The 21,951-nt window shown below is 38.2% G+C and overlaps 1 long non-coding RNA gene across 1 annotated transcript in view; it reads left to right on the top strand.

Moving 5' to 3' along the window:
• The first annotated feature begins 18,999 nt into the window (after positions 1-18,999).
• LOC106033852 (uncharacterized) overlaps positions 19,000-21,951 on the top strand; it is a 138,298-nt gene continuing 135,346 nt past the window's right edge. Inside the window, exon 1 of the long non-coding RNA XR_007165754.2 lies at positions 19,000-19,377. This is a non-coding gene — a long non-coding RNA (uncharacterized lncRNA). The remainder of the gene's footprint in view (positions 19,378-21,951) is intronic.

Here is a 21,951-nt window from a genome sequence, read left to right as displayed (position 1 = left end):
ATTGTATGAGACTGTCTGACAAAGCCAGGAGAAGAATCAAGAGGACGCTAACACAGAGGGAGGTGTTTTGATCTACACTTCTGCCATGCAGCTCCAGCCATGTTTTCGTTCTCTTTTCCTTTCCTTCGAATGTGTCAGGAGAATATTCTATTGTCTTGGTCTTAGAAAATATCCTCAGGGACATCACCAGCTAAGTTTCCATATGTAATCAAAAGCAGATGTACATAAGTCCCAAAGTCACTTATCAAGATTCTTTAATCCTTTGGAAACATAACTACAAAATTTTTTGATCATTTATTTAAAATGTGCCTGTAAGTTAAATACAATGACATCCCGTGAAAAGAAAAAAAGAAGCAGTTGTTCAAACTTCCTTGACATAGTGTTTTGTCCCTAAGCTTGACAGGACCTCCTTTAGGGATGAAAGCTTAGAAGAGGAAAGGATTGGTGTAACACAGGAAAATTGACTTGAATATGCTCTGTGCTTATACAACGTGAAAAAAAAAACACCACAAAACCTCCCTGCTCTGAAAAGCTCACAGTCTAAATACGGAGATAGGAATAAGTAGGATGATCTCTGATTATCTCTATCTGCTGTGGACAAAATAACATGCTCACTGAACCATTCACATGGGGCTTGGCTGGCTGTGTAGATGGGCTCTTGTCTGCCTGTATCCATGTGCATGGACTGAGGCTACTTCAACATTGTTAAACCTTTGGGAATGAACGACTGGGTTATAAAAGAGCACTGACATCCTCACTGTGACCCTGAAGTACATAAGAAGACAGGACAAGTTCTTACAGAGTCCTGGAGGGTGATACCACCAGGATCATAGTAACTTTTAGATGCAAGTCAGACATGCAAAGTCATAGTTTCTGTCTTGCAGTGAAACACAAACAAACAAAAACCAACAACAAAACAAAACACAAAAAACAACCAACCAACCAAAGAACTTTTAGTATTTGATTTAATCATAAAACAAATTAAAATTTTAACTAGTGAATTTTATTTTATTTTATTGCTTTACAAAGAATATGTAAGCAAGACAAAGACATGCTCTGATTTAACCAATGTGACTGTGTTGCCTTTGTACACAGAGCGATCACACTTTGGATATATCAGAGCTTAGTGGCACTAGATGAACACTACGTAAATATAGTCAAATGACGTGAAGTCAGATTACAGATTCCCTTCCCTCATCCCCCAAATGCCTGTTACAAAGTGCTGAAATCTCACCTTAATGAACGTTTCATCTCAAGCTGCATGTTCAGGGGATACAGCAGAGCCCCACAGAAATATAATCAACACATCCCTTGGTCCTTCTTGTTTTCATGTGTTTGCCTCCTTGCCATCTCCCACCCAGTGCCTTCTATCATAGGGCACCATACGGTGATGCCTGACCCTTGGGCTAGGATGCAGATACACACTTCTGGAGTGACATATCTCATGAGCTAGCCAGGCCCCTGAGGCAGGTTAAGTTCTGGGCAATGTCATTTCATTTTCTCAACAGAAAATTTCAATTTTGCAGAAACAGTGTTTTCTATTGAAAAATCATTTTGACAGCAATGTCCCAAAGAGCCTCACCAGTCAGCTTTATCTGAAGGAAAATGAAGTTAATAACAGGGCAAAACTCATCTAGCAAACAGAAAATGTAAGCGGTGCGGCTCAGGACAGACTACTGAGTATTGATGGTTTGGGTAAAGATACAAATAATAATCATCTGTTAGCCACAAGGGGAATAAATAGGACGCTCTGTTTCTGTAAGGATGTCTCCTGGAGCTGAGACATAAAGCACAGAAACCTTACAAGTGTCTGTCAAAGCAACTCAACAGAAATAAGATGTATCTCCTGATAGCAGCAGACTGTCAGTTATGTGAGAGGCTCTGAATAAATTGCTATTTTCCAAAGATTTCTTCACGAACAGGAACATAAAAGCAAAAGAGAACAATACAAACAAAAAAATCCTCCACATGCATCCCTTAACATCTGTGCCTAATTTTTAAGGGATAAATACTATTTCTGAGTAAGTATACTTCTGTATCTGAAGTCTCTTACAATCTCTGCATTTATCATCAGTATCTTTGCAAGCACACTGAGCCCAACAGCAAAGGCTAGACACTGCTCTCCACTCTTGGATAGGTGTCATTTCTTCTGGGTCACCCACAAAATGGGGGAAAAAATAAATCAGTAACAGCCTGAGCCCTGGAAGGAGGGGGAAGCTGACCTCATTCATACAGAATTTATTTTTTTTACTAGACCTCCAACGTGGTTGAAAGGATGCATAAATTACAAAGCTGTTGGCTCCCATGTGAGGAAATACTGGAAGAAGAGCAATGTGGATGGTTGTAACTCATGTTCTCCCTGCTCCTGCTCTGTTTCTATACCCAGGCTCTTGCTTAAACTTTCCCTCTGCCCTTATTTCCTACCTCCTCATCGAGTTGCTTCCTGTCCCCTGGCTTGCTGTTGCACCCTATCCAATGATATTTCTCAGGCACAAGCTTCAATCTCCTTTAGCAGTTTCACCTTCACACCTTTCCACCAGCTTCTTGTCTTGAGGCCGTTGGTCAGCCAATGCATGCCTGAGAACTGGGTCAAACCTGTTTTCCCTTTCTTGTCGTCACTCACCCTGATCTCTTTGCTCAACCTTTTCCAGGCTCTTTCCCCTCATGCACTTTCCGGTCCCAGTGCTCTCGTCACCCTCTGTTCCATTTGCAGATTCCCATACTGGATGCGGAATAATAACATGTAAAGACTATAAGCTTGTTAAACTGTTCCTAGCAAACCATTTCCAGAGCTACTGTCACACATGCTGCAAGCAAAGAGGACTTTCAGCCACCTCCTCCAAGCTCATTTTCCTTCCACTCGAGTTTTCTTCCAGTGTTGGTGGTGTGTGGACATAGAGCTATCCCTGAGCAACTCTGCTATCGAACACGGTTTAATCAATTAAGCAGAGTTTTCTGCCCTGATTTGTTAGCCCAGACAGACGGCCAGAGGAATGGGGCTGTCCTGCTTCCAACAGGCCGGGCTTTCAAGAGCTAGCTCAGGTATCCCTCCAGAGGGGCTCAGTTAGTTGCAGAGCTGCAGGCTCCACACAGGCTGCAACACCAACTCTCTGTCTTTGAGCAGGGCAACCTGTTTCCTTTCCATGACAGCTGAAAAGGGCTTTTAGAGCACAGCAGCAATCCTCGTTTGAGTTTCTGATGTCCAGTCTGTATCACCCCAGAGCAATAGCTGAAGGTCAAGTCTTCCTCATTTTCAGGCTGAACACTGTCAGGAGGCCAAGAAATCCCTCCTCTTCTCTGGCCTTTGTCTCCAAAGCTTATTGTTTTAAGCACAGCCTGTATTTCGCTCTGCAGCTCTGTGTGCTGGTTGTAGGCAAATTTCTCAATGGCAAGGTTAGCCTCTTGTCTTCTAAATTAAAGTATGAGTAGCAATACCACAGCAATAATGAGTAAGACTGTTTTAGGTTCCCCAAATCCAGCCACCAAGCCACCTAATGTCGAATCACTTCCATGCCTCAGTTTCTCCTACTTTGCAAATGGAGCTAAGCGTGCTTACAATTGTACCACTCCCTAGGAAACACTTCAGCTGAGCAATAATGATGGGAAAAAAGCTCAGTGCAGCTATGTAAAAATCCTCCTGTCACTTACAACACAAAGACATTGAAAGGTCTGTGTTCTCCCTGTGTTTGGCTGTGATTAGGATCTGCAGTGAGGTAAGATATAAACAGTTAGAATCAGCACTATGTGTATGGTCTGTCCCTGTTCTGGCTGGCACCTGTGAAAGTTGTACACTTGCTCTGAGCACAGGTGAAGCACCAGAAACCTGTACAGTGGGATGTGAAGTGGTTTAGAGAGAAGATGTGTGGTGGGATTCTGCTTTGTGTTTCTAGTGGTTTTGGTGGCTGAAACTGTCTGTGACTGCTGTTAGAATGACAACAAATGGGGAAAAAGAAGCAGAGGAAGGGGAATTCAGTGCAGGAACACTTTGATGTATTTATCTGACATCCTCTCCATCATTTATGTGCTACCAAGCAATGCCCATGCACACCCTTCTCCATTGTTTTAAGCTGAATTCAATAGTGAAAGTTGCTTTACTTTTCCTATGTGCATGGACTCATAAAAGGTATTAGGACCTGCTAATGTGACTGTGGGATCACAGAGCTGACCATCTGACTTTTGTGTGTGTGTGTGTGAGAGGGTTGAAAATGGACAAAAAACGGTTTGGAAAGACAAACCCCATCAGCAGTACTGCATTAGCTAAAAGCATTTTGGGATTAAGGGTATCTGACAAACTGTAGCATAAGTCTTTTCAACCTGATTTCTATTAGGATTGATGTCTGTCCTCAGCTTCTAAAATGAAATGTTTTCACAATGTGTGCATTTCCTAAGGTTGTGTCCAAATTTTATTTCTTTATTTTTTTGGCACCGTGGTTTTATTGCCTATTTTATATGGGAAATAATGACAGACTGGCCTAAACTGTGATCAGTGGCAAGACTCCTAGTGATTTCAAGTTGCAACAGAATTTAGCTTAATGAATTCAATAACTTTTAGCATGTCTCAGATGTCCACTAGTGCTATTATTAATCAGTCTGCTGCCAGCTGCTTGGACAATAGCTCCTTGTTCTTTGCCTATTGCTTAATCAAGAAAAGTATTGTTGCCTGAGAACTTGGCAAGGGCTTCAAGCCTGTTTCAGATTTCATTTACTTCTGTGTGAACTTTGAGAAATGGTGTGGACATTAGTGGTGTTATTCTGGGTTTGCCTTTGTATAAATGTGATCAGTGTATAGCTCTTTATTTTTAAATTTGTCTCAACAGATTTGTCACATTCACAGGGAGCTTTTATAGCAAGTTCTTTAGAAGCAAAAAACTCTTTGCTGTGGGTGTGTGCATGTGTGTGGATATGCATGTGTTTACGCATGTTACATAGAGCATTAAATCTTACCCTTTTCTTTTGCCTGGTCCCTGCAGGCCAACACAATACTAATTACCTTGGAAAATGATTGATGTTTGTGTTAAAGCCAACGTGCAGGTGGAATGTGTGTTATAATTTTCCATTCTTTAATTTATCTCCTGTTAACAGCTGATTGCTGCCTTGCACAGGGGACTGTGAAAAGCTTTACCAAAGGAAATATCTGGATACATACAAATTTAAATCACAATTGCATGATGGAAAGGTCTTTTATTTCATTCAGCTTTTTGTTTTTAAAATTTTCCCCATATGATTTGATTGTGTTTATGTCAGCCAATCTGAGAGAGACCTTTCAGAGAGCTGACAAGTGGATGGGAAAGTGCCATGAAAGTGCAACCAGCTGAAGAGGTGAATTAAGTCTGTTCAAACACTTAAAGAGACTGGTGAAAAAGATAACTTCTCATTTAATACTTCATGCTAGTAAACAGACATCTCAGGTCAAATAATATTAAAAAAAAAAAAGTTCATTACTCATACAAGAATATATTATTTATGTCTCTAATATACAGCATAACTTTCTGTAAAGTTTTTGTTGTAAATGTGGGATTTTGGCAATGGTCAATAACACCATCTCACTCTGTTCCTAATAGAAACAGGGAGAAATGAGTTGTTAGAACCCTGTCTCCTTGAACTGCCAAGCTTTGCACAGTTCCCTTGCTATTGAACTCACTTTCTACCTGTTTCTTGACCTGTTTTTATTCTCTGTCGAGAGCTCTTCTAGAGCCTGTATGTTCAAATACAATGCTCCTTTTATCACACATAAACAAAGAGAAACTGCATAGAAAAATCAGAAATATACCTGTCAAGAAACTTTGATTCATTCAAGTTCATGTCTCTGGACCTATCAGAAGATCCTTATCTACTCAGGCCATTGCTAGCAATAGGATTTAGCCCTGTTTTTACCAGGTAAGAGGGTTGTCAGGTCTGGGTGATAACAGAATCTTTCTGCTGAAGTAGAGCCTTGAAGCTATTCTGGCCTCCACTCAAAGAGCCCTGGATCTTTCTGTCTGGTTATAAGCTACATGTTGTTTTGGTTGACAGCTCAGAAGACAAGGGCAGACAGCTAATATTTTCCTTTTAGTGGTTTTTCAGAGTATCAATAGAGTAACTCATTAGTCCTCCAATATTTCTTTGAACAATTTGGAATCTCTTTTATCGTTCTTCTTCCTCAAGTAAGTGTATTGGCTCATAGAAAAAAGAATTAGAGATGACAAGGACAATGACCAAAGTGATTCAGAGGCTAGACTTCCATCCTTATCCCCAGTTCAGCCAACTGTAAATGGATCATTCATGCAGAGGAATCAAATGTGTCCAAAATCCTGGATGCATTCTGTTGACTCCACTAACTGATGGGGATTGCTGCACCTGCCCAGCAAGCCAGCTAGACTTGAACACACTGTGGATAAAATAAGTAAACTCCAGAGCTATCACTTCCACATCAAATGCACCTATAATTACTTTATAGTACAACAACATTAGAGAACAAATCTAGTATTATTGTCATCAGTGGCGTGTACTACACTTAAGCCATTGGACTGAATCCTGTAAATGTTCCACTTGAGAAAATCTCATTAGAATTAATAGCAGTCTTTTCGGTATAATCATATTTACTACTCTTTTGCGGTTGTCATTTTTTAAAGTATTTCACTTAGGTTTTCTTATTCTTCCCATAGCTCAGCAGTAAGAATCCTTTCCCAAAAGTGTTCTCTAGTGGGTGGGGTCAGTGTGTGTGTGTATGTGTACCTCAATGTTTCAAATAAAAAGGTAGCAGCAGAATTAGAAGAATTAGAAAGAATTAAAGAATTAAAAAAAAGTAAACGGTGCCAGCTTTGTGGATTTAACAGCTAACCCAGTTAGGCTGGTAGATACTGTTTGAACCTCTTCTCTTGTTTTCTTTTAATCATACTTAAAGTGTCTCCTTTCCCCATGCTGCATTTGGGTGTTTCTTCTGGGGTGTGTTGCAGAGTGTAGTGCCGAATTTCAGGGCTGGTTCCATGCTTCCTATACATCTGGAATATGGCTGAGAATATTTTTTATCTTTGGAAAATGATGATTATTTCCGCTGAGACTGCTCTTGAGGAATGATGTTTTCATGATTTAACTGTCCTCATAAAAAAAGGAATTAAAAAAAAACTTCTGAAGTGGTCCCGCCTTCTTCTTCTTTCTCCTCTCCCCCCCCCCCCCCCCCCCCCCCCCCCCCCCTTTTTTTTTAAAATTAAGTTCTGGTCAAAATGGCATTTCTTCAAAATTTTCATTTAATGTAAAAAATTGTAAATATTAAGAATTCATGACTCAGTCAAAGCCTTTTTTTTTTTTTTTTTTAATTGAATTGATCCAATTTAATAGTTTATCACATCTCCTACTAGCAAAACTAGTGTGGCTTTTCCAATTTTGGACTGATAAAATAGAAGGTATTTTTATTTTTATGCATTTTAGGAATATTAAAATCTAAGTTCTGCCTAATCACTCCCAGTACTGTTGTTTGCTTTGACTGCACTAGAATTGCAGTGACAATCCTTCAATGCTTTCCCATTGCTTCTGTCTGTAAACCGTATTTTTGTTTCAGGAATTGTGTAAGTCACAAGTACTTGGCTTGCTTTCTCACAAGAATCATGTTGTACTTTTTCCTACCTGGGTAATTAATAGGCTGTGTACCCCAGCGAATTTGTCTACTGCTAATGACTGAGGCTAAAGAGTTTATAACTCCTGCAGAACAGATATTATATTACTCAATTCTAAAAACCGAGATGACTTCAGGAGGGTAAGAAGGTAGGTGGGAAACATATTTTCCACTAGATACAACACCAAATATTTAAGTGGAACATGTACAAGGTCTCCTGAGAGATGTTTGTATTATAGCAGAAGGAGGAAAAGCAATAAAATGAACAGTTTAGTAGTGTTGAAACAATTTGTCACAGAATAGACACAAGTATGTTGGCATACCTGCAGATAACTGTTTCCTGCATCCGCTTGTAGAATTCCCAGGAGCCTCCTCCTCTATGCAATTGATCTCTGTGCTATTTCTATGATAGGTACAGACCTCACATGATAATCTAACACTGCATGTTTGTAACCTTGTTTAAACATGACAGGGTGTTATATTAATGGTGAAGGTGAAGGGAAAGGTAAATGTTTAATTGTAGTGAATGGCATCCATCTCATGTCTGATAAAAACCTTCCTTAATCCACACCATTCAATCATATTAGGGAGACATTTCATAACTTTAACTGAATTTCTTCGATCTGTCCTTCTGTACAATAGAAAACTTTTCTTAGTCACTCTATATCAACATGTGATTTAACAATACTGTTCTTATTTCAACTAACAACTTCTTTTCACATCTATATTTTTCAGCAGCTCATGAGACTAGTACCTTTGCAGCTTTGGTACCTTGCATCTCTATTTGGTTACTCTAAAAGGTACAATGGCTTTTTTTTTTTTTAATCTTATGTAAATACAAAAAACATTTTCAGTTTGTGCTCTGTTAACATTTAAGACTGCAAGAGAGAGTAGGCGAATACTTAAACATGTGGAGATTGTGCACTATTCAGCTTCTACAGAGCAGAGTTTGGGATTTTTCTGGGGGATGAAAAGGTTGAAAACACATTTCTCTACAGGAATCACAAAGAACATAAAAATCTGGGTATATGATGCAAAAGTGTATTCTTTTTTACAGAGACCTAATTAAGTTGGTGTAAAAGCAGTTGCAGCTCAAATGATATTTTCTTGATTTTGCTGATAAAGAAATCAAAGCAAATCAGATCCAAAGGGCTATACAGTTCAGTGTACATCTGTATAAGTACTGAACTTCACCAAGAACAATCCAGGTTAGGTATTAGGTATTTATAAAAAGGTTAGCTATTAGATATTTACTAGGTTAGGTATTTATAAAAACAAATCCATTGTGCCGATAGTGAAGTATTAGAGTGGATTGTGTGAAGATGTAGTGCTTGCATCCTTGCAGACCTTGATTAGGGAAACATCTGTCAGTAAGTAAGTGTATACAATACCTCTCTGGAGGTATGATGATGAGAAGAGATGATCTTTAAAGGGCTCATATAACCACATTTTTCCATGATCTATGGTAACTATTGCTATTCCAAATTTTCAGCCACCTCAGAATACAAACTACAAAAGCTAGTGCTCTGGGCATGAAGTCATCAAAAAAAACAGGGAGAGTTTTGTGTTTTGAAGCCCCAGTCTAGGCATCTAATATAGTTAATGGAAGGAATTCATGTCTGCAAGCCAAAATTATGGTTCTCAAATTTCTGCTTCAGCTTCAGCCTAGCTGTAGAGTATGTAACTGGACTAAGTGTATGATATTAATGGTCCCTCTAGGACCTCAGTTTTGACTTCTTTTCATGCTCAGACACATTTCTGCATTGGTGGAGTGTGGCACTGTGGTGTCAGCTTGCCCCCAGCGCCTGCTTTGTGCCACATGCAGGGTGTTCCTCCTTTATCAGGTGTGAATGGTGTTCTCATACTGAGCTTACCAGCTGAGACCCAGCACAAGGTATGGTGATGCATCTTTTTCTGTTTAAACCTGGACAGAGAAAAGGACGTGTTGTTGCTCTGTTGAGAGAAACAAATAAAATATTTATGAGTCTGAATAGTATAGCAAAAAGAGTCATAGGTCAAGCTGCTGCTAGAAAAAGTGTGAGAGGGGTCAGCTCTCTAGACATTCTTCTCGTGAAAGGTGATGTTTTGTACATCAGAGTGGTACTAAGATACATGACTTGCTAGTGGTAAAACCAATGCCACTTTTCCTGGACAACAGTCAGAGGATCTGGCCATCCTTACCACTTGTTTAACACTCCCTGCTGAGAGGTTCTGCATGGAGGTGGTGGCAGCTGCCAGAGAGGCTGGTGGGAGAGGTCTTACGGCTGGAGGAAGGGGAGCATGATGCTTACAGGCAGGCACAGGGCAGCAGGAGTAATTGCCAGCACAGGAGAGATGGGAATGTAGTATGGGATAACAGTGTGAAAGGGAGATGAAATAGCAGAGGGAGAAACAGCCATATTCTGCAACACTTCTTGCTGCAGCCCTTGACATTGGATATTCTTCTCACATCTCCCTAAATTAACAGAGTGAGAGCACAAATTACTTTTTTTTTTTTCCTTTCCCTTTTCCCTTTTCCTTTTTTTTTTTTTCCTTTTCTTTTTTCTTTTCCTTTTTTTTCCCAACTGGATGTTCTTCACAGAAGGAATACAATCATACAATTTGTGTACTTAATGGATCAGAGTACCATCTTCTAACAGGACAGGTGCCTAATGACATCAGCACAGTGCAGCTGCAGTGATTTGTTTTCAGCTAACTAGCTCCAACACCATGAGCTGTGGTAACCTGGATCCAACCTGAAGAACATTCCTGCAGGGCAAGTGGCTGGGCTTTTGCTAGTGCTGAGCTCCGTGCTGTTACTGGTAAACTGCTGCCAATTCCTGAACTAACTGATTTAAGGCAAGCTCAGATGCAGCTGCACAATGGCGCTAGTGCAGTGACTAGCATGAAGACATACACTGCAGGGCACATTCTCTTCATGATGCCTTATTTTACTTTTCTTGCCCTTAAGGTGAAGCGTGTCTTAGTGTTAATGATTCTTAACCAAATGAGAACAGAATCAATTGGCTGCTTGGTGGAAAACAAACAAACGTTCTAACAACACATCCACTAAATACCTGTATGCGTGTACTACATTTAGCTCTCTAAACATTCAAATGAAAGTTATTAAATGTATTGACATTATTATAGGAAGTACTTATGTACTTGGACAAGAGAAAGAAACAAGACACAATTTCCCACTCTAAGAAAATCAAGTAATAATTTGAACTTTCTAGTTTCTTACATACTTAAAATCTCACTGACTTTGCAGGAGTTAGGAGAATTATAGATACCAGAAGCTTTATTTTGTGAAAACTGCCCTCAGTTCCTTGCCTCTCCTACAAACAGGCAGTTAGCTCCTAAATGCTCCTGTCATTACTCATCTCTTAATTACATATGGTTTTGGAGTCCATAATGTGCTTAGGATACCTTATTTTATCTGTCAGGCAGTAAATTTAATTTTGAAATTAACACAATGCATTAGCATTAAAACTTGACCTTCTGTCTCAAAATGTGTGATGTCAAAAATCTGATTGCAGTAATATCTTTTAAGCACAGTGGATACTTAAACATTTTTATTACCTTGTCCGCACATGCTTCATACTAACGTATTAACACGTTACTGGTTTTATTGTTTTATTATCCCATTAATAAAACTATAAGACCTCTTTTATGTTTAAGTACCACATTTATTTCTGTTACATAAACCCACAAAGCTCTTAACAAGACAGGCCTTTCAGGAGCTAATTGCTCTTTACGTGCAGTGATAAGATTGGGATTCACATCCCCAAGCTTCTGGTCTGGGATTCAGCTCCTATTGTAGGCATTTAAAGCTTCTCTGTGCAGTCAAGTGCCTGTCAGTGATTTGGCATTTCTTTCACACATTTGTTGTCTGTATCCATCAGATTGTAAAAGGTTCCTAAACTTCAATGGACTTTGTTCACATGTCAGATTTTTCACACATGTCATGGCCATGTGTGTATGTCTGAGCACTAACCCTTGCCCACACCTCACTGCTGGATGGCTCTCATGTGCCAAATTCTCGCCCTTGTCATCTGTCAGGCTCATATGTTCAGCCGTCTCTGGACCATGACTATCTCACACTGGCATGTTTAAATCAAAGCACTGGAAGTGGGAACAAGGTTTCATCCTTGACAATAAAGTGCTAATCTCTGACGCACAATTTTCCTTCTGAACCCTTGCCATCAGAAGAAAAATAGGAGTAGAGGACCTCAGAGGACTTTCACATTACCTCCATCATCTCATAAATGTTAGAAATTAGATAAGATTCCTACTCACTTGCTGCTGCCAGCACCTGGCTACTGACTAGCTTCTATGAGTTGAGGCCCTCTTTGGCAAATTTACAGATGATCTTTGGTAAATTTACAGATGTTTCTTAAAGGATGCCAAACATTCACCAACTTCTTCATGAATCCAGATCACCGAATGCCTGCAACTGTTCAGCTGGCAGTCTCGGGTTCAGATTTCCCACAGCAATGTCAACATGAAGCAGTGGCCTGGTGCCACAAATATGCCTGATAAACATCTCTCTTAGGCTGTTCTTGACTGCTCTTTTGACACTGAGATCAAAATATAAACCACCCTTGTCCTTTTCTTTTGTGGTTTATTTTTTATTGAAAATTAAGGCTACCATCTCAGCCACTGGTTCCTCAGACTCTTAGAGCACCTCCAGGTTGGCCGAGGAGTCCTGCAGCTAGGGATGCCGCCAGGCCTTCCAGACAAGGGCAACTCTTGGTGTCTTAATTAGCAGTGTTGCTCCCTTCTCTGCTTTTGCACTTTGCAGTGCTGAAGAGAAACAACACCCACCTTCCTTACAGCCTTCTACTTTCTCTACAGTGTTTAGTACCTAGAAAGAGAGATCTCTTGAAAAAATGTCTCATGCCTTAGGTTACAAACCTAATCTTCAGCCAGCTTGGACTCCTGAAGCTGGTCAGAGACACCTAACATCCCCTACATCCAGATGCCTGCAGAGCAAGCTGTCTTCTGGAAAGCAATCAGCTGAATTTGGTTGACAGTATCCTAAAAGTTATCAGCCACATTTCCAAAAAAAATAAATAGTAATATCTACAGGAACAGCAGCTTTGATTATATATAATAGTGTGTCTCTGTCATAAGCATAAATATGGGCCTTTCATGAGAAATTTTAGGAAAGAATGGAATTATAGCACAAACTGATGATGAAATGAGGTGTCTCTACAGGCAGCCCAGGGAAATGGGGAACACTTCAGATCTATGAGCAATTATATTAAAATAATGATACGTGTTTAAATGTTTCTCTTATGTTTATTAAATGTTATTCATTGTGTATGCCAAGAATAACAAGTTATCTTGTTTACAATAAAAAAAGAAAAAAAAATTAAAAAAGAAAAATAGAAAAGCAAAAAAATCTATTGTAAAGCAACAAGCAAAAAATGCAGGAGAGATTCACTTTTTTGATATGACTGCCTCTGTGGTGTGTTTTTTTAGAATTATTATAGAAAGGATTGGGTTACTTATTAGATGAATAGCTTTGTAAACAGTGATTTTGTAAACCTATCCATTTATCTTCTGAATAATTACTATGTTTGTAATTATGCAGCAGGATTAATAAAATAAAAATTGGAGGGAAAAACAAGATACATCACAAAGATAAAACAACAAAAACCATATTTATAGTCCCTTTTAAGGAGGGGTTTCTGCCTACAGATTTAATCTTTAATTAAATTTATGTATTTTATTTATAGTTCATTTTATTATTTTTTCCAGAACATGCTGACACAGCAGTGGTTTTGCTAACAGAATCTATGGTATTGCTATAATAAATATTATGGCAAAAATCCCCTCTGGACTATTTCCCTAAGCGTTAGCATTTTGAGAGTGCATTAGGGTTTGGCCACCATGAATTCATGCATTGTATATTTGATTGTAAAATCATCATTGTTAAAATATATGACCTTAATAGGTCCTGAAATGGCACAGAAAATCCAAAGGCAGAGCTAACAAACAGAGAGAACTATAAGTATTTTGGCACAGAACAGAGCTGCAGCCAGCTGCTCACCAAACTTGTATTGTCCAGTGACTGAAATGATGTTTCTAAGGTTTTCTTGGGGTTAGTTAATTCCCTAGTTTGATTGCTAAAGCTATCTCAGATTTGTCTCCGGTAATTCAGCCAGTATTATGTCTTTTCTACCATCAGCAATGAAGCTGCTTAAGTGAAGCAACGTTCAAGGTTGAGATAGGTACAGAAAGAGGGTATGTTAACAAGAAAAAAAAAAAAAAACAACAATGTTAACTTTCCTTTGTCTCTTAAAGGCCACTTGCCGAGAAAGAAAGTCCCCCTTGATGCTGAACGATAGTCTGGGCTGAGATTCATACGGACCTTTAATGCTGTGTGACTGCCTCATTTAACAAATGCACATAAACGAAAGCAGATAGGCTAAGTAACATCCTCAGACTCCATCTAACTATTTTCTGCTGTAAGGAGCTTCCCTGTAAGGTCCCAGACAACTGTTGTAACTGGATAGGACAAGGAGGGTGGCAGAAGAGGATACCTGAGCAGGAGAAAGATCGGATTTATCTTGTGTGTATGTGGGATCCTCCTTACAGAACAAATGTTTTGCAGAAAAATAAATGTAGGAGATGAAGACTAATGGCTGGAAAAAAAAGGACTAATGTTTCATAGAGTGATACTGAGAACAGAAAGGAATTTGGGTGAAGGAAAGTGAAGATTGCATGTTTTTTAGAGTTTATTGAAGCAGAATAGAGGTAAGAGGCAATGTCTCAGACTGAAAGGAGTCCGTGGAACTTATTACTCAACTTCCCCTCTTCCTCTCCCAAAAATACAATTATCAAAAGATAATTTTGGAACAGAGTCCAAAATGAATTGGTAAGCAGTGAAATTGTATAGGTCTCTATGTAAATTTTTGTACATAGGGAAGGAAGAGAGACAGTCATATTTTGTCTTGATAGGATCAAGGCTGTAAAATCAAGAGTTTTAATGAGTACGTTTTGACTACATTCAAAATACTGACATACTTCTCAGACTGCACAGCTGAAATGCAGGTTTCCTTCTTCCAGGTGGTAGCAAAAAGGAAAACTGCTTTGGAGAAGTGATTTTTAAAATTATATATATATATATATATATTAAACCAAAAAGAATTCTTTCTATGGCACTAACCTTCTTTTGTCTTCAAAAAAAGTTTCTTGAGTGCCCCTTCAACTCTCTTTAGCCTGGGCATCAAGAGTGTGGTAGAAAAATAATTTAATTTACCACAACTGACCTAGAGTACTAAAACTTGTATCATATCCCTGCACTTAGGGCAAGCAACTGTGAATTTTCTTTAACAGCAATAGAGAGAAAGAGGGGGAAAACACAGCAAGTGAACAAGCACTTTCTTATCAACATGTGTTTCAGGTGACATGAAATCTGTACAACTGGAATTTAAGGAAGTCAAAGAAAAGGTGATGGATGGTTTAGATATGGCTGATCTTGATGTGAGAAGGGTAGATTGAATGGTTTCATGAAGACACGCCCAGGTGTATTTTGTGCAGGTCCACAAAATTATGGTGAAATATAACCACTCATATGTGTGGAAATTCTGACACGGTGGCACTTGATAGGGGGGCTTGTTTTGGTTGTTTGCTTTTATTGTCTGCTTGTAGTTCTCAGCACTGAACATATAAAGTTAGCAAGAGTTTCAGCTGTGTTCTACGATATAGCTCTGAAAACAACAGATAGGAAAAAAGAAAAAGTACTTTTCTTAAACCTGAAAAATACTGGGAAGATGTGAAGCAAGCAGTAGGTGGTGGTGCAGTAGAGATAGAGATCTGTCTACAGATATTTTCTCCCCTGTAATTTCTGAATTTAAGAGATTTCGCAGGCTGTATCTTGGAAGAAAATGTAAGTGCACTGTCAAGACAGGGAGAGAATCTGAACAGATTAAAAAAGATGTCAAAGCACAAGTGGGAAAAAAGGTCAAGATTTCATTCTTAATGATATTTTTTTCCACAGGGGAGACACCCTGGGGTGCGTCAGGGATGATCTGTATGAACAGACATGGCATGTCTAAAGAGACCCTTCATTTTAAGCATGCACTCAAAACCAAACTCCTCTCATTAAGTGACTGAACAAAAGGCCATGTTCAGAGGTGGGCTGGATGTAGGTGTTGGGAGCACTAGGAGATAATTGTGTGACCAGCTCTGTACTGCCACCTAATTTATCTACCATTTACCTGCAAGTACAGGTAACGCCAGGCTCCTTCCAGCAAAGCCCTGGTGTCACCTGCTAAGATCTGCATGAGCCACTGCGCGTGAAGTCACATCACAGAGAACAGAAATCCCTCGAGAGGAAGAGAACAGGTCCCCACTGCAGAACATTTGATAGGCTACACTGCATAGCTTAGAGGAATAAAACCATGCTTTTCTCTTACCCCTCAAAGAAGCTGTCTGGTTAGTCCTCATCATGAAGCAGCTATTCAAGGGCCAGGTAAAGCAAGCTCTTAATGAGTGTCCTCTACTGGCTGCTGGGGACCTGGGCAGTCAGAAAATATGGCATTTTAAGAAAAATAATGCTTTGAGAAAGACAGAGATGGCAAGATTCTTTTTTTTTTTTTTTTTTTTTTTTTTTTCAATGAGAAAATAGAGCTGTTAGCAGCTTTTACCTTGCCTTAACTCACTGCAACCTTCCATGTGTTCTGGTCAAAGTTCATGGAAATTGATACATTTCTGGATTTTTTTTTTTTTTTTATGGATTGGCATTTTTTTGATGGGAAAAATACAACTAATTTTCTCAGCTCTTGTGGGGTATACTTTGTTTATTTTTTCATATAGTGGAGATTTTATTATGTGTTTTATTGTTATTTAGAAACAATAGCAAAACTTTAAGTGTTTTCCATTGAGACATTCTTTTTAAATCCAAGCTACCACAGACTGGTTCTCTGAAACATTGTACTTGTTCCTTTTTGCCATATTTAGGTTTCAGAAGCAGGCAGCTCAACTCTACCTCTTGCTGATGGCAAGTATTGTCTGCAGGCTTTGCTTTCCTGCTATGCACAGTGACCGATACTGAACCTTTACCTCAATGGTAACTTGACAGACAGCAGTGGAGAAAAAGATTGGTACACTTAAATAAAACATTTGAAAAGAAATATAGCCAACTCTGGATATTTAAGAAGGGGAGGAGACAGCAAAACATTCCAGATTTATGAGGGGCCACTACGGGTATCGTGTGGTTTTGCATGAGCAGTTATATAATTTAGTGACTCTCGTGATACTCTGCGTTAGATTTGCAATTGAGAGAGAGGAAACTGCAATCAACTGTATTAAATGCAACTATATTTTTATCAGGGGTTTCTGATGACAATATTACTCCAACAGCTTGTGTGTTTCATCAGAACCCAGAGGTAAAAAATATAGCACTCTTTGGGTGTATTTTATTATTTCACGATAATTGGATAGCATGACACCTAATGAAAATTTACATTAGGCAGACACCCAGTGTAAATTTCACTTTTTTCAGTCCTTTTCATCCTCTCTTGGCTGGCTTAGTGTACTTGTACTGATGTTTTGGAAAATATGATTTTTGATGAATTCTTAGGTATTAAAATATCTAGGGAGTTTTGAAGTATTTCCAGCAGGAAAATAATTAATTGATATAATTTTCAGTTCTATAATTATTAAACCATAATTATTAAAAATAATTAAAAAAGAAAAGTTTTCTTAGACTCTGAGTCTACAAACAGCGATGTACTTGCTTAAATTTATACATTTCAGTAGCCTCACTGGAAACCTTCCTAAACCCAAGTACGTGTTTAAGCATTTGCAGAATAAGCTCTCAGTTTGGTTATATTTGACTCATCTTAAATTTGCAAAAATAGGTTCTTGAGCTTTTTCTGAAATTTTAAAAGTCTCTTTGAGTACTAGATGAAATTTCAGGGTTCTCATTTCGGCCGAATAAAGCTTGGCTGTACTTAATGAGACCAGTGTTTTGTTTTCAAAATAATCACTGTAATGGAAAGTGTTAGAGAGTTTTAATGGGATGTGCTTTCTAATAAACAGCAGTAACACTTTGTGATTTTATAGTGCCTTTCATTGTAGGTTCTGAAAGTGCCTCATGAATGTTTTAGTCTCACATCACTCTAATCAGAATGGTATTGTTGTGCTTGTTTTACAGACAGGAGACTAAAATTGAGAGATTATGTGAGCTGTGAAAATGAAAATCATGAATAGAGTCTACAGTGATAATGGTTATTCACAGACATTCACACACACTCTCTCTTCTCCCATACTTTTAGCCACATTTCTTTAGATGTACTTTTATGACTGTCAACTAATAGCTGTCATGAAGATAACTATACCTTTGACTTGGCAAACTATTCCTGGTTAGAAAATCTTTACTTATAATCTCGCTTTCTCATTATTTTAAAAAGGACTTAGTAAACGTGCCAAAGCCAACTCTACTCTTAAATGCTTTTTGATTCAGGCCCTATTTAAGTACTGGAGATGAAATCTGATAGACAAAGGGGTAGATTTTTTTTTGTTTGGATAGAGACCAGCAAAATCCGTGTTCACCTGGGCACTGACACTTGCCAGACTGATTAATGCAAATGCATGCAAAATGCTTTTTTGAATATTCACTTTCTGTAATACAGTAATAAAAACAAAGTTCAGATCGCTTGTCTTTGTTTAAGAGAAAAGCCATTCCTATTGTCTTAAATTGATGTGTTTTATGTTGAAATGCTTATAAATTCTACCTGAAATACTTTCATGTCTATTTTCTGACTCTGAAACTGTTGCAAGCCAAAAGCTGAATTGAGAGTTCTGAACAGTGCATATATTTTCCTATTTCACACAAACGTTTCATTACAGTATGAGATTTTATGGAGAAAATGATCTATTCATGTACAAACTTGGTTTTCATTCAAAATAGAATGACCTTGCTTGAGTAAAATAGCATATAATTACACAGAGAATAGATATTGTTTACTTCACAATGATCCTATTCTGAACTTCCACACTGATGAAAGAATAAACAAAAACATCAGAAAATTGGAAAGAAAATGCATTCACAGTGTGTTTTTTTTTTCTTCCAGTGAAGACTTCAATTAAACAAAGTCTTATAATAATCTTTGGTATGCTTGACCAGTGTTAAAATTAACAGATGGTTATTGTACCAAAAGGGAGTATTTTAAGCAAATAATTCCACTTAAAAATATTTTAAAACCCACATTTTTCAGTTTATACTGTTGGAGGTTATAGTGGCATGTTTGATTAATGAGCTGTTTTATTGGTGATGCAAATAATATGTAATGTCATAAGACCCATATGTTGTAGATTAGAGAGGTATTAAACTTACCTTGGCACAAAGTGGAATATCTAAAATATCCCTCTGGTAAAATATATCATTCTAGAGGAACAAGATATGTTGGCATTGCTTGTATTTACATTTTGACAAATTACACATCATGTTTACTTAGCTTTAGTATCCAATCAAAAACTATTCTTCCTCATACTTTTGCTTTCTCTTTATTTTTCAGGTTCCTCGTGCAAATTCTGTTTGTGGTGGTCAGCAACTGTATCTGATAGCAGACTGCATGTTACCTGACAGTTATAAACAGAGACATGAAGGAAGACAACAGTGTCAACAATCCTGTTATTTATTGCCTTTTATCTGGAATGGTGCAAACAACAACAGAATTAGGAAGGCATGTGCATGCAGGCCTCACCATGTGAAGGATCCTCAGCAAAACTCCAAACCACACAGAGAAAATTCACTTGGCTCCATGTTGCATAGGAAACCTGAATCACAGGTCAGTGTCTGTTTAAAGATTCCCTGAGATTCTGGGACCTTTGGAAAAAGTTTAGTTGGGAAATGATGGCCTGACTTATGAATTTAGCTGGAAACTGCACATAAAAACCTCAACTAAACCCAGAACCATATGAAACTCCGTGATTTAAGTTGAATTTTACTCTGAGGTTTTGAATTCTGTTGACACTGGATAGTAGACTGTAACTCAGAAGGAGCTTTGTGTGCACTATGGTGCAATGAAACTGCCAGGTTTCATGTTTTTCTCTCCAGGTCTCTCCAGATATGGAGCAAAATCTGGCTCTCAGAAGTTTATGTGTATTTGTTGCAGGGTCAAAAATGTCTGCTTCTTCTGGTGATAAAATTGTGATTGAGAACATCTCAGAGGAACACAGCTATCTCCTTTGCAAATTTAATCTTTTTCTGTCAGTAAAGAAAGACTGATCCTTCTTCTTTTGTGTTCCCATGAATTTCTGTTGGCTTTGATAAATTGGGAAAAAATTCCCAAGTGATTGTGACCATCCCAGATGGGATGTCTTCCCAGGGACCTTCAAATAAAAATGTAAAATACACCACCACGCGGAAATGTGCTTTTTGTCTGCCAGCCCATTTCTAACATACTTGATCAGACCCATGTTAAAACACCCATCTATCTTTCCTTACTCAGAGCAAAATGTGAACAGATGTGATTTCCTACAGAATGATCAGCAAAAGTTACCTCTGAATGAAGAGGAAATAGACTTAAAATCTTTAATATACCTTATCAGCATTTTTTACACTTGCTTTGTTCTCTGTTACTGTGATCACGAAAAAGAAGCACACTTCAAAAGCTGACAGTTTTGATCCAGTACATACAGTGGTCTTTACTTGCCCCTGAAGACAACTGTACCAAAATTTAGTCTGTGGATTCAGATAAAAATGAGCCCTTTTATAAGGACTGGAGTCACAGCTGATACCATAGAGAAATAAATCATCTCTGCTTTGCCATCTTGGTCAGCAGCATCCCAAGGAGAGAATCCTTTCAGGGTCAGCACATAAAACCATTGCTCTTGTTTCTCTCAGATTCCCTCTGAGGCGCTATACCAGTAGCTTCTCTTCTTGAGATGCAGTGGCAAAAGTTGTCCTGCATTCTAGCTCCACCAGGCAAAGCCACTGTTGAGTGGTATAACCTTAGGCTGAATTCACTTCCTTGAAATTCACTTCTTCCAGGAGTACTGGTTCCACTTCTCTCTTTACAGTACACACTCATCTGGAAATGATCATCTGGCCCCAGTCTTGCAAACACTTATGCATGTTTTGCACTGTACTACAGTAGATTACTTCACAGAAATCAATGGGTTTGTTTGAAAGATTAAGAATGTGTGTAAGTGTTGACAGGATTTGGACCCTAGTCACCACAGGAGGTTTTTAAAATACCAAGGTGGTGGAGGGGGTTATGCAGAGAGAAAGAGTTTTATTAGCTTCTTAGCCATGTTTTCATGCAAATGCACATACATAAATAAATAATAATAAAAAACAAATATACTGAAAATGTGTTTTATGGTAAGTAGACCTTTCTCCCTTGGATGCCTCTCAGCATTTTCCTGAAAGATCAAGCCATCCATTAAATAGAGTATTTGTTTTCTAATCATGGTAACATTGTTAGTTTTTTTTTTTTTTTAAAAAAAGAACAAAACCCAACAACAACAACAAAAAAGCTCCTCGTAACTAATGTAACCTCCACACATTGGAGAATGATCATGTCCAAAGAATAGACATTGACAGATTTGAAATAATTATGTAAATTTACCTAGGGTCCTATTTAAATGCATATTTTTCAGACTTACAATCAAAAGAAAGAAAACACCCTTAACCAATCCTTAGTGATTGCTGAGGAAGCTATACCTACATGCCTGCATTAAACTTAGCACAATATGCTATAAAAACCTCATTAAATATCTAAGATGTCTTTGTATCAGCATTAAATGTGCTTCTACACACATTCTGTAAATTACATGCTTATAAATTACTCATTTATAATAGCTGCAGGCTGACAGCAAGTGTTCGTTTTTTTTTTTTTTTATACTTGTCTTTTTTTGATGTGGTTTTGCTTATGTGAACAGCTCATGATCCTGAACTGCCTGTTGATGGGAGGCAAAAAAAGATAAGTATTGCTGGTACACCCCCTTTTTCATGCTTAACGATACAATAATCAAGTATGCCTCAAAATGGGAATTTATAGCAGCAGACACGATCATCTCTCTCCCTAGTACGTTTCTGCAGGAGTTAACATTGAATGGTTATTGATGGGTCAATAAAGCAACATTCAAAAATGCTGTTACAATAGCTCAGAGGGCCAAAAGACATTATATTGCTTGCTTATTCTCTATGAGGAATCATAACATGGATCTAGTTATTTAGAAACGTTAACATCAGGGTTCCCTGACAACAAAATGGACTAACAAACTTGACATATATCTTACTTGAATTTAACTAGTCAAATATATATTTTCCCATACAGGAAGAAGGGGTGGCAGTGTAGATCTCAGAGAGCATGAAAGTTTATGGTTTAATATTTTTGCTACTTTTATTTAGCAAC

The sequence above is a fragment of the Anser cygnoides genome, chromosome 5 (genome assembly GCF_040182565.1).
Source record: "Anser cygnoides isolate HZ-2024a breed goose chromosome 5, Taihu_goose_T2T_genome, whole genome shotgun sequence".
Taxonomy (NCBI): Eukaryota; Metazoa; Chordata; class Aves; order Anseriformes; family Anatidae; genus Anser; species Anser cygnoides.
Note: the sequence above shows the minus strand (reverse complement) of the source record. Positions and strands in the feature narration are given on the sequence as shown.